The sequence below is a fragment of the Trichechus manatus genome, unplaced genomic scaffold (assembly GCF_000243295.1).
Source record: "Trichechus manatus latirostris isolate Lorelei unplaced genomic scaffold, TriManLat1.0 scaffold00087, whole genome shotgun sequence".
Taxonomy (NCBI): domain Eukaryota; kingdom Metazoa; phylum Chordata; class Mammalia; order Sirenia; family Trichechidae; genus Trichechus; species Trichechus manatus.
The window spans coordinates 6230894-6244480 of record NW_004444023.1 but is presented as its reverse complement, the minus strand read 5'-3'; positions in this window follow the sequence as shown (position 1 = coordinate 6244480).

Genomic DNA, 13587 nt, shown 5'->3' with positions numbered 1-13587 from the left:
CAAACCCACCAGCCACGCCTCGGAGAAAGACGTGGCAGTCAGCTTAAGTAAAGATTACAGCCTTGGAAACTCTATGGGGCAGTTCTACTCTGTCCTATAAGTTTGCTATAAGTCAGAATTGACTCGACCTCAGTGGGTTTGGTTTTTTGATGTTGTTGGTGATGGGTGCCACTGAGTCAATTCTGATTGGGTTCGAACTGGCAGCCTTTCAGTTAGCAGCCGAGTGCTTAACCGTTGCGCCACCACGCCTCCTTTCACGGATATGAAGGATGGATTTTTATCTTCAGTTTTACAAAGGATAAACTTGTGGCCCAGAGAGGTGAAGTAACTTGCCCAAGGTCACACAGCAGCAACTCAGTGAAATGTCAGCAGTTCAAGCTCACCAGCCGCTCTGTGGAAAAAAAGACCTGGCAATCTACTCCCGTAAAGCCTAGGAAACCCTACAGGGGCAGTTCTACCGTCATATATATAGGGTCGCTATGAGTCTGAATCGACTGGAGGGCCCACATTAGCCTGAACCTTCTGCTCTCGTGTTGGTTAGAGGGACTCTCCAAAGAGCTAGGGAAGGTGTTGTTCCTAATCCTGGCCACAAGGGGTCACTGTGACCATGCCTGTGAATCAGCCGGTCTAAGAGTTCCTGGGTGGTGCGAACAATTAAAAGCACTTCGCCGCTAACCAAAGGTTGGAGGTTCAAGTCCACCCAGAGGTGCCTCAGAAGAAAGGCCTGGCGACCTACCTCCAAAAAGATCAGCCATTAACAACCCTATGAAGTAACAGTTCTACTCGGACAGACATGAGGTCTCCGTGAGTTGGAATTGACTCCAAGGCTACTTGTTTTTATGAGCACAGAGCAAGGCCTCTCCTTCCCCTGTCCAGTCCAGAAGCTCAGAAATCCTCCCACCTGACTCTGAGCCAGTCCCCAAGGGCGAGAGGCACAGGTTGGCAGAGATCTTAAGATACCATATAAACACTAGAAACTTTCCATGACCTCAAGACCCATCCATGTGTTCATTCATCCAACAGATATTTATTGAGCACCTAATTTGTGATGGAGTCCCTGGGTGCTGCAGATGGTTAACGCGCTCAGCTGCTAACCAAAAGGTGGGAGGTTTGAGTCCAGCCAGAGGTTCCTTGGAAGAAAGGCCTGGCAATCTGCTTCTGAAAAGTCAGCCATTGAAAACCCTATGGAGCACACTTCTACTCTGACACACATGGGGCCGCCATGAATTGGAATCGAATCCAAAGCAATGGGTTAATTTGTGATGGCAGTGAACAGAACAGAAAAGCCTGCCCCCATGGGAGACACAAAATAAATGAGAAAAATAAAGTGTATAGTATGTCAGATGGTGATAAATGTGCTGTGAAGGCAAAGTTAGTAGGGGAGGGGTGTTGGGACTGTGTCACATATTTAGATAGTATGCTGGTTAATTCCATATGTCAAGTTGGCTAGGCTATGGTGCCCAGCTGTTTGGTCAAACGCTAGATATTGCTATGAAAGTTTTTAGATATGATTAACATTTACAATCAGTTGAGTCTGAGTAAAATGATTACCTCCATAATGTGGGTGGGCCTCATCCAATCAGCTAAAGACATTAAGAGCAAAAACTGAGGTTTACAGAAAAGAGAAGGATTCTGCCTCAAGACTGTGACATAGATATTCTGTCGGAGTTTTCAACCTGCAGGCCAGCCTACGGATTTTGGACTTGCCAGCCCCCACAATCACATGAGTCAATTTCTTAAAATAAATCTACCTCCTTCCGTGTGTGTGTGTGTGTGTGTGTGTGTGTGTGTGTGTGTTTTATTGTTGTTATTAGGTGTTACCGAGTCCGTTCTGACTCATGACGACCTGATGTGTTGCAGAGTAGAACTGCCCCACACAGGGTTTTCTTGGCTGTAATCTCTTCAGAAGAAGATTGCCGGGGCTTTCTCCTCTGGAGCCACTGGGTGGGTTTGAACCACCAACCTTTGGGTTAGCAGCTGAGCGCTTACATATAATTATATGTATATAAAAAACTCATTGCCAGCTAGTTGATTCTGACTCATAGCAACCCTATAGGACAGAGTAGAACTGCCCCAAGGAGCAGCTGGTGGATTCGAACTGCCGACCTTTTGGTTAGCAGCTGTAGCTCTTAACCACTGTGCCACCAGGGCTCCATTTATATGTATATATACCTATAAGTATATGTATTTATATAAGGAGCCCTGGTGGCACAATGGTTAAGCACTCGACTGCAAACCGAAAGGTCAGTGATTTGAACCCAACAGCCACTCTGCAGGAGAAAGATGTGACAGTCTGCTTCCATAAAGATTACAGCCTTGGAAACCCTATCGGGCAGTTCTACTCAGCCCTATAGGGTCACTATGAGTCAGAATCGACTCAATGGCAATGGTTTTATGGGTATATTTATATACTTATCCTGTTGGTTCTATTTCTCTTGAGAACCCTGACTAATACAGACAAGGTAGTTAGGGGAAGCCTCAAGAAGAAAGATGGCATTTGAACCAAGACTGAGACAAGACAGGGAAGTAAGCTCTGCAGATTGCAGGAAGAGTGTTCCAGGCAGAGGGAACAGCAAATGCAAACTCTCTAAGGCAGGACCATGCCTGGCACATTGGAGGAAAGGCTAGAGTGGAGGGAGAGTGGAGGAGGGGGATAAAAAGGGCCATATTACATAGGCTCCGACTTGGATTTTGAGTGAGACGGAAGCCATGGAGGTTTCTGAGCAGAGGAGTGATAGGATCCTCCCTTTATTCATTCAACAAACATTTCCTGATGCCTTCCAGGGCCAGGCCCTGCATGAGCACTGGGGAAACAAGGCTGAGTCAGCCCCAGTCGCTGCCCTCCATGGGCTCCCCGTCGGGTAGGGGAGGTAGGCAGGGACACAGGCAGGTCTAAGCCTGGTGTGGAACATGCCACAGTGGGGGTTAGGGCACAGGGGAGCCCCGAGGTGTGGTGCCCAGCGCAGCGTGGGGCTTTGTGGGATGCTTCCTGAAAGACGTGGTGTTTAAACCAACACTGAGGAGATGAGTAAGAGTTCACCCTGCAAAGGGCTGGGAGACAGATGCACCAGGCACCGAGAACAGCAGGTGCAAAAGCCTGCAGTCATGGAGCTCCGTGTACCTTTGAGAATGGCACAGATGGTTAAGTGCTCAACTACTAACTGAAAGATTGGCGGTTCAAACCCTCCCAGAGGCAACTTGGAAGAAAGGCCTGGCAATCTGCTTCTGAAAGATCAGAGCCTTGAAAACCTCATGCGGCACAGTTCTGCTCTGCACACGTGGGGTCACCATGAGTCGGAATTGACTAGATGGCAGCTAACAACGACAGCAGTGCCACATGGGCAAAAAGAGCAGGAGAGGGTGGCCAGGCCTCCGTGAAGTGTCACAATTTTGTGCTGAGGGGCATGGATTTTCTGCTGGAAGTGATGGGGACCTAGGAAGGGTTAGAGCAGACAGGGCTAGCTCTGAGTGTCAGAAAGATCCTTTATAGGCTAGGAGGAGGTTGGAGCAATGGTCCATGAAAAAGATACAGTAGTCAAAACCAAGGCAGTGGCAATGGAGTTGGAGTGGTGGCAACAAGTATGAAGGATAATTAAGAAGTACTCACCTTGAGTTGGAAATTCTTCTCCACACCAGGGTGTGTTTTGTTAGTATAGGAGCTCCTACATAAACTCAAAGACTGTGGAAATACTAGAGAAGTCAGTCCTAAGAGACCTGACAAATATAAAGATGTCTTCCATTTAGGCAGAAGGCCATGGTAAACATAAGGAGATTATTTTACTGAGGAACAATGTTATTGTAAATGCATAGTGGATGTCGCTGAGACAGGAAGCCCTAGTAAACAATCCTCCGCATAAACGCAAACCAGTTGCCGTCCAGTCGATTCTGACCCATGGAGACCCCATGTGTGTCAGAATAGAATTGTATTCCATAGGGTTTTCCATGACTGTGATCTTTTGGAAGCTGATCGCCAGGTCTTTCTTCCAAGACACCTCTGGGTGGACTTGAACCTCCAGTCTTTCAGTTAGCAGCCAAGTGTGTTAACCATTTGCACCACCAAAGGATTCCACATAAACACACACACACACACGTACACACAAAAACCCAAACCAGTACCATCAAGTCAATGCCAACTCATGACAACTTCATGTGTGTCAGAGTAGAGCTACACTCCATTTTCACAACTGTGATCTTTCGGAAGCAGATTGCCGGGCCTATCTTCCAAGACAACTCTGGTTGTGCTCGAACCACTAAACTTGTTCAGTAGCCCAGAGCTTAACAATTTTCGACACCCAGAGACTCTTCCATGAAAACACAAGGAACCTTTTCTTACTGAATGTGGCAGTGGGTCTCTGAAGGAACCAGGGCTGATGAGGCTGAAACTCCAGCAACCCATCCCCTGGGGTCGGAAGCATTCTCCCGTGGAGGGATTGGGAGCTCAGTCTCAGAAAGATGGCCTTCCCCATCTGTATACAAGCTCCTTTCACCTCTATGTTTCTCTCCCAGGACTGGGAAATTAAAGAGCATATGGGGTTTGAAGAGACAGAGAGGCATTGGTGCAGAAATTTGGGAGACGATCAGGCTCTGAGATAACCTCACCCATTCAACCGGTTTCCATAGAGCCCCTGCCACATGCCAGGCACTCGCCTGGGTATTGAGGATTCAAGAGTGGACATGATAGACAAGGTCCCTGCCCTCATGAAGCCCAGGTTCTAGTGAGGGAGATGCTTCTTCATTCCATGAACATTTATTGAAAGCACATACTGTATGCCCCACACAGTTCTAGGAACTAGGGAACACGGAAGTGAATGAAATGGGCAAAAATCCCTGCCATCTTGGAGCTGGCACTCAAATTGGGAAGAGGGGGTGGGGAGTGTGTCACATATTTGATAGGAAGATACTTACATATAAAGCAAGAAAGTGGCTATCAGTGCCATCAAGAAAAAAAAACGATGAGGGAAGCAAACGTATAAAGTAGTTGTAGATTTTTAAAAGGCATAGAAAGGAAACCAACAAGAGACTGAGATAGAAACTCAAAGGGAATGTCCACTCTAGAGAAGGTAATAAAGGGGTAGGTAGGTTGTTAGGAGGTCCCCAAGTAGCGCAAATGGTTTGTGCTCAACTACTAGCCTAAAGGTTGGCGATTCAAACCCACCCTGTGGCTCTGATGAAGAAAGTCCTGCTGATCTGCTTCCATAAAGATTACAGACAAGAAAACCATATGGGGTTCAGTTCTACTCTAATACATGGGGTTGCCATGAGTCAGAAGTGACTCAACAGCAACAAGTTTTGTTTTTTACATCGTTAGGAGGGAGGAAGCTAATCCACCTAAAGAATTTAACAGCGTGCCTGGCTGGGCAAATCCCACAATGAACGTGACATTTAAGCTGAAAAGTGAGAAGGAGCCAACCACAGGCAGAGTGTCAGGAAGAGTGTCCTTGGCAGAGGGAACAGCAAGGGCAAAGGCCCCAAGGTGGGAAAGCACCCACCATGTTGAGGGCATCAAAGAAGTCCAACAAGACTGAGGCATGCTGCATGACAGGGTGATGAGGTTAGAGAGATGGACATAAACCAGGCATAAAGATTTTATTCTAATTGCAGCAGGGAATCACACATTGGTTTTATGCAGGTTTTAACACGATAGTGTTTATGTTTTAAGAACACATTGGTGGCTGAGTGGAAGATGGACTTCATGGGGTAGGGAGCGTGGTTCAAGGGTGGAAGCAGAGAGACCAGTTTGGATGTTATTGCAGCTGTCCGGGTGAGAGATAAGGGTAGCTTGGATGAAGGTGGGTGAGATAGAGGTAAGTGAATGGATTTGCTGTCTATTTTGGAGCTAAGGTAACAGGAATTGCAAAAATGGGAAGTGAGAGCAAGAGAAGAATCAAGGACCACTCCCAACTTTTTTGACCCAAGCAACTGGGTGGATGATGGTGGCATTTACTAAGATGGGAAGGGGGCAATGGGAGTAGGCTATGGAGCTTAAAAAGAAATAAATGGGAGATAAAAGAGTGAATACCAGTGGGACAGAGCCACTGAGATGTTCACTCAACATCAGGGGTGCCCAGGTGTGCACACAGAGGCTACCTGGCACGTAGGCGATGGACATCGACTGACGTGTGAGCAGAGACAGGTGTTGAATCAGTTTGAGTAACCAAAGAGAGACACATGAGGTCAGCCATGCAAGGGCACCGAGTCAGGTGGTCTGGGGTTTGAATCTTAGCTTTGCCACTTGCTCACCCTGCAACATTGGGCAACTGACCTCATTTCTCTCTGTTTTCTCATTTGTAAAATTGGGGTGATTGTGTATGTCTCAGGGCTGATGGGAGAACTAAATGACATATGGCACATGGTATGCACTGGAGCCTGGGCGGTGTAAGCGGTTTGCCATCGGCTGCTAACCTGAAGAAGTTTGGCAGTTCCAACCCATCAGCAGTGCCATGGAAATAAAGGTCTGGTAAACTGCTTCCATAAAGACTATTGTTGCCGTGTGCCATAAAGTCGACTCCGACTCATAGTGACCCTATAGGACAGAGTAGAGCTGCCTCATAGGGTTTCCTAGGGTATAATCTTTATGAGAGCAGATTGCCAGGTCTTTTCTCCTCGGAGCCACTAACTGACCTTTCTGTTAGCACCCGAGTACTTAACTGTTGTGCCACCAGGGCTCCTCCATAAAGATCAGAGCCACTGAAAACCCTATGGAGCGGTTCTACTCTGTAACACATGAGGTCTCCATGAGTCGGGGGCTGAGTTGACTCGAGGGCAGCTGACAACGCTAAACCTGTTGCCATCGAGTCAATTCCGACTCATAACAACCCTACAGGACAGAGTAGAACTGCCCCGTGGGGTTTCCAAGGCCGTAATCTTCATGAGAGCAGACTGCCACATCTTTCTCTCCCAGAGCAGCTGGTAGGTTCAAACTAATCTTTTAGTTAGCAGCCAAGCCCTTTACCACTGTCAGTCAGGGATCCAACAAAAGACAGAAGTGAGAGGGTCCTTGTGGAATTTGCTCATCCCACAATCTTCATCGTCTACATCCTCGTGGCAGACTATTCTAGGGGATGGAGACCTAGCAGGGAACCCCTGCCCAGACAAGGAAACAGATCTGGACACAGAGTGGCATGGTGTTTAAGAGCCCGATGACGTGAATTCAAATCCCAACTCTGCCACTTATGCAAGTTACTTCTGTCTAAGCCCTGGTTTCCTCACCTATAATGTGTTACTAATGAGAGTCCCTAACTTTATAAAGCTGTTGTGAGGATTAAGTGTGATAATGCATGTAAAGCCCTTGGCAACCTGCCTGGCACTGTGCAGATCGGGTCTGATTTTTATTATCAATGGAGACAGAGAGAGGCACTTGTCACAGGGAGTCAGGAGTCCTAGGAAGAGAGAACACCCCTCTCCCACGTCCCCATCTCAAAGTCCCAAACTTCCACATGGCAGAAGACCACCTCCACACCACCTGTTCCACAGTCACACCCTAGCCCCTATCTCCATCCAGAAGGGCTCCACCTTTGAAACCACAAAATCCCACATCCCACTCCGACCACAGCCTCCCATGCTTCCAGTGCTGTGGGTGGCTCTGCCGTATCTGTTCTTCCACCTCAAAGACATCTCGACCCTCCTCAGAAAGCCTCTCCACCAAATCCCTTCTGTCTTCACATCTGTCACCATTATACAGTCCACTCCTTTATCCTGGCGGTGGTGGTGGTTGCCGTCGAGACAATTCGACTCATGGTGACCCCATGTGTGCAGAATAGAACTGCTACACAGAATTTCCAAGGCTCTGACCATTCAGAAGCAGATCGCCAGCCTTGTCTCCCAAGATGCCTCTGAGTGGGTTCGAACCGCCAATCTTTTGGCTAGTAGTTGAGCGCTTAACCATATGCGCTGCTCACCACCTTTATCTGAGCTATCCTCAACCCCCATTTCAGCGTCCTTCCCACAATCATCCAGTCCCAAGTGTGCCTTCTCTTTGCTGACAGCCAGGTTGCCGGAGGGTAAAAAAAAAAGTATATTATTCAACTGCGGAGATGGTGCCTCTTTAAATCCATGGTCACCAACTTCACCTGGGCGCCTTCTCAACCATCCTCAGCCTTCCAACCTCACTCTCCCTGATGCCCCTTGAGATGAGCTGGCCTCCATCTCCCCCGAAGAAATAGAAGCCATTTAACTTCCTGCTGCTGGATCCACACCCCACCTGCAACCTGAACCGCCCTTTCCTTCTTTCTTCCTGGGACAATGAAGGAGGTGTCTTTCTGCCCATCTGGGGCTAATCCTACCCCTCCGACGGTTGCACCATCCCTGCTTTGTTTACAGGCGTTTCGCTCCCTGCAGTTGCTAAGAGCTCACCACCTGGGTTCAAATCATGGTGGTGTACGTAAGCGTTCTGTAACCTTAGAGAAGTGACTTAACTTCTCTGTCTTGGTTTCCTCGTCTGTAAAATGAGGATTATAAGAGTGCCTTTCTCACGAGACTCTTGGAAGGATGCAGTGAATTCATTCAGGTAAAGAGCTTTAAAACAGTGTTGGACACATAAGTCAGTGCTCACATAAAAACGGCAGTTGTCTTGGGACACAACAGAGAGAAGACTTAGGAGCATGGATGGTAGATTCAGACAGTCCTAAAGTTTTCATCCTGCCTTCTGCACTTACTAGCTGTGTGATTTTAAGCAGGTCATCTCCCCGCTCTTAGCCTCAGTGTCCTAGTCTGTAAAATGGGGACAAGATAGTACGTTGGAGTCTGGATTTTCCATGACCTCGCTGCCCCATCTCTTTCTACTCTCCCCCTCACTCACTCTGTTTCAGCCACACTAGCCTCCTTACTGGTCCTCAGACACACCAGACCCCCTGTCACCTCAGGGCCTTTGCACTTGCCACTCTGTCTTTCTGGAACAGCTTTCTCTAGATAGCTCCATGGCTCACTCCCTGACTTCCTTTAGGTCTTTGCTCAAAGGCCACCTTGATTAGACCTTTCCTGGCCACTACCCCCCCCCCCGCTTTATTTTCTTTCATAGCACTCGTAACTATTATATATTGCATTTATTTGCTTTATTTCTTGATTGCCTCCCATTCCAGAATGTAAACATCAGTAAGGAAGGGTTTTTTTTTTTTTTTCTGTCTATTTTGTTCATTGTTATATTGCCAGTGCTTAGAACTGTGACTGATCCATGGTAGGTGCCCAGTAAATATTTGAGAGGAGTAAGGGTGCTCAAGGGAGAGAGGAAGGAAGGAAGGAAGCAAATAAGGAAGAAAGGAAGGAAAGAAGGAAGAAGGAAGGGAGAGAGGGAGGGAGGGGGAATGAAGGAAAAAGAAAAGAGGGAAAGAAGGGAAAGAGGGAGGGAGGCAAGGAAAGAAGCAGGGAGGCAGGGAAGAAAGGAAGGAAAAGGGGAGGGAGGGAGGGAAGGAGGGAAAGAGGGAAGGAAGAAGAAAGCTAATCCACATAAAGAATTTAGCACAGAGCCTGGCTGTGCTAAGCCCCCAATGAATGTGAGCTACTCATTTTGTTCTAATTACCATCCAGTTTTATCTTTCTCATAAACAGCTTTCAATGGTCAAACAAGCTTTCTTCTCCCCCTCACATTTAAGACTTGTCTTTACTCCTCCACTCACTGAGCAGGCTTCCATCCTGCCCCACCACACACACACACACACACACACACACACAGGCTTCCATCCTGCCCCACCACACGCGCGAACACACACACACAATTAAAACCCTTCTCTCCAAGGTCACCAGTCACTTCTCTGTCCTTACTCCAGTGAACTCACCAGCGTCCTAGTGACATTTGACCCTGACACCATAATCTGTTGCCATCGAGTCGATTCCAACTCATAGCAACCCTATAGGACAGAGTAAAACTGCCTCATAGGGTTTCCAAGGCTTTAATTTTTATGGAAGCAGACTGCCACATCCTTCTCCCATGAAGTGGCAGGTGGGTTCGAACTGATGACCTTTCGGTTAACAGCCTACAACTTAACCACTGCACCACCAGGGCTCCTTACCCTGACCCACTTTCTCATTAAAATACAGTCTTGGCTTCCTCAACTCCACATTCTTCTGGTTTCCCTCCTATCTCTTCAACTGCACTTTGTCTCCATGTGGCTTCTTCCCATCCTCTAAACTCTGGGCCTTCCTTGGGTCCCGGGCAGATGCCCCTTGTCTTCTGATGTCATACATTCTCCCTGGGTGGAGTCAACACACCCTGGCTTCTGGTGGCATTTCTGCTGGCGCTGCCTGATCCTTGTCTCTAACAAGAAAACTCTCTAAGATGTTGTTGTTAGCTGCTATGGAGTTGGCCCTTGACTCATGGCAATCCCATACACATCAGGATTGAACTGTTGTGATCTGTAGGGTTTTCATTGGCTTATTTTTCAGAAGTAGACTGCCAGACCTTTCTTCCTAGTGTACCTTAGTCTGGGAGCTCTGCCGAAACCTGTTGAGCATCATAGCAACATACAAGCCTCCCCTGACAGGTGGTAGCTGCACATGAGGTACATTGGACAGGAATCGAACCTAGGTCTCCTGCATGGAAGGCGGGAATTCTACCACGAAGCACCAAAGTCCCCCTCTCTTAGGCTACAGGCCTGAATTCCCAATGAGTACCCTGAAGGGCTCTTCTCTGCCCTATTCAGAACACCCTCCATCACCCCTGGGGTAAAATTGAAGCCCCTGCATCACTGCCTCCCCGCTTGGCTTGGCCACTCCTCCATCTAGCTTTCTGAACTTTGTCACTATCTTCCTGCTCACAGGCTGCTACCTTGGAGCACTCACCTCCCTTCCACCCTCACCACACACCATTCCCCTGTTGAACTCCTACTCACCCTTGGCTTAGACAGCCCGCCCTCTGGGAACGCTTTCCCCACTCTTGGGGCTCCATCAGGTGCCTCTACGTCCCCCAGCAGTGCACATATCACACCAGATTGAGTTGTCTGTTGCCCTGTTGGCCTGTCCCATGAGACTGTGAGTCCCTTGAGGTCAGGAACTCTGGCCATAAGTTTGTTAACTCTTCAATTCATTCACTGATTCATTCAACCAGTATTGATTGTGCACCCGTGACATGAAATAGCAGCATTGTGCTCAACAGCATGGGTGAAGTGATGGCAAGATGCCCGAGACGTTTAGAGTCTGGTGGGAAAGGAAGAAGAAAGCTTGCAATGATAGTGTGAGGTGTTAAGTGCTGTGATGGGGACTGCAGTTTAAAAAAAAATCAAATAAACCGTTGCCATTGAGTCAATTCTGACTCATGGCAGCCCCATGTGTGTCAGAGTAGAATTGTACTCCATAGAGTTTTCTGGCACTGATTTTTTGGAAGTAGATCATCAGGGCTTTCTTCCCAAGTGCCTCTGGGTGGACTCAAACTTCCAACCTTTCTGTCAGCAGCAGAGCATGTTACTCGTTTGCACTACCCAGGGACTCTGTAAGGCAGTTACCTGAGCCTTATTCATTGTTGCATCCCAGTCTTTTTATCAGGCTCCCTTGGGTTCACAAAAGCCTTCTGCTTAAGCAGAGTGTTCTATTTAGGAAGACAGAAACCTTGTGTTTACCTGGAAATTATTTTCTGTTTTGTCTGGCTTTTAACTTTTTATTTTGAAATAATTCTAGACTCACAGGGAGTTGCACAAATAGTACCAACAGTCCCAGTCCCAGGTACTCTTCACTAAATGGGGACATTTTATATAACTGTAGTCTAAGGGACCTGGCTGCTAACTGAAAGGTTGGTGGTTCAAATCCACCTAGCAGCTCCATGGAAGAAAAACCTGGCTATCTGCTCCCTAAAGATTACAGCCTAGAAAACCCTATGGGGCAGTTCTACTCTGTCACATGGGGTCGCTATGAGTTTAAAATCAACTTGATGGCACCCAATAACAACGTCAAAACCAGGACATCGACATGGGCACAATACTGCTAACTAGACTACTGATCTTATTCTCTGTTCACCTTTTTTTTTTTTTTTTTTTGGTAGTTCTTATTTTTTATTGACTTTTAGGTTACAAATCACCTTCCGTCAGCATTCTGAAGGCATTTTTTTTTTTCATTGTCTTCTGGCTTCCAACATGGCTGTTGAGAAGTCTCATATCATTATGATTCCCAAGTCTTTGTATGTGACCTTTTAAAAACTCTGGGATCTTTTAGGATTTTCGGTCTTGGTCTTTGTCTTCTTTGTCGTCCTCTTCTTCGCCTCCTTCTCCTCGTCCTCCTTCTACTTCTTCTTCCTCCTCCTCCTCTTCTTCTTTATCTTTGTTGTCTTCTTTGTCTTCTTCTTCCTCCTCCTCCTTCTTTAGAATTTCACAATTAGGTGCCTTGGTCTATTTTTATTTATTATCTTGGTCATTCCGTGGACACTTTTAATCTGGAAAGTCACATCCTTCCAATCTAAATGTTCTTGAATTTTTTTTCTTCTAATACATAACCTCTCTTTTATTTTCTCTTTTTGAAACCCTTAGTATAGTCAGCTGTCCTCTAATTTTCTTATTCATGTTCACCATTTTTACATATGTTTATTTGTGTGTGTATGCGCGAACATGCGTTTCTATGCAATTTTATCACAGGTATAGATTTGAGTAACGACCACTCCAATCAAAACACAGAGCCATTTATCATCACAGAAAAACTCCCCTGTGCTACTCCATCCTTATGCTAAAAACAAACAAACCGGTTGCTGTTGAGTCGACTCCGACTCATGGCGACCCCATGTGTGTCAGAATAAAACTGTGCTCCACAGGGTTTTCAATGGCTGGTTTTTGCAAGTAGATCACCAGGCCTTTTTTTCCCAGGTGGCTTCAGGTGGATTTGAACAGCCAACCTTTCAGTTAGTAGCCAAGCACTTAATCATTTGCGCCTCCCAGGGACTCCTTATCCCTGTGCTACCACAGGATTATTTTTTAAAAGAGGGTGTTTTTATGTTTATCAAGGTCCTCAGTTTGTGCATTTTGCTCTCCCGGTTTATTAATGCCTAGACCAAGGCAGAAACCCTAAGCGGTGGGACCCATTAGTGGAACCAGTTCCCAGGAAACAAATAAGCACACGGGGAGTGGTGGGCATGTGGACTCAGATGCCGGAGTTCAGATAGTGAGCCCTAGTGTAAACACAGACCTGAGCTAAGGACCAGCTCAGACAGAAGGCCAAGGCAGGTGTCCAGGCAGGGAAAGGCCAGGGCAGGTACAGCTGGGAGGAAAGTGGTTTGGGAGCCAGTCCAGGCATGAGCGACGGAGAGTGCAGGAGACAGGCCTCCTGAGTCACCACGTGGTCTGGGGATGGAGCTGCCAAGACCCAGAGACAAATGACAGTCATTAGGGAATTTAAAAGGCTGGGGGAGGGGCTGAGAATGGCAGCCCCAGGGTCCCACCTCTGGCTGTCTAGCATCCTTCCACATCTCACCCACTCTGTCTCTCCTTTTCTCTCTCAGTCTCTGTCCTCCTCTCTCTCGGTCTCTGTCCTCCCTTTCTAGGTCTCTGTCCTCCTCTCTGGGTCTCTGTCCCCCTTTCTTTCTCTCTCTGGGTCTCTGACTCCCTCTCTCTCTGGGTCTTTGTCCCCCACCCCCACCCCACCGAGTCTCTGACTCCCTCTCTCTCTGGGTCTCTGTCC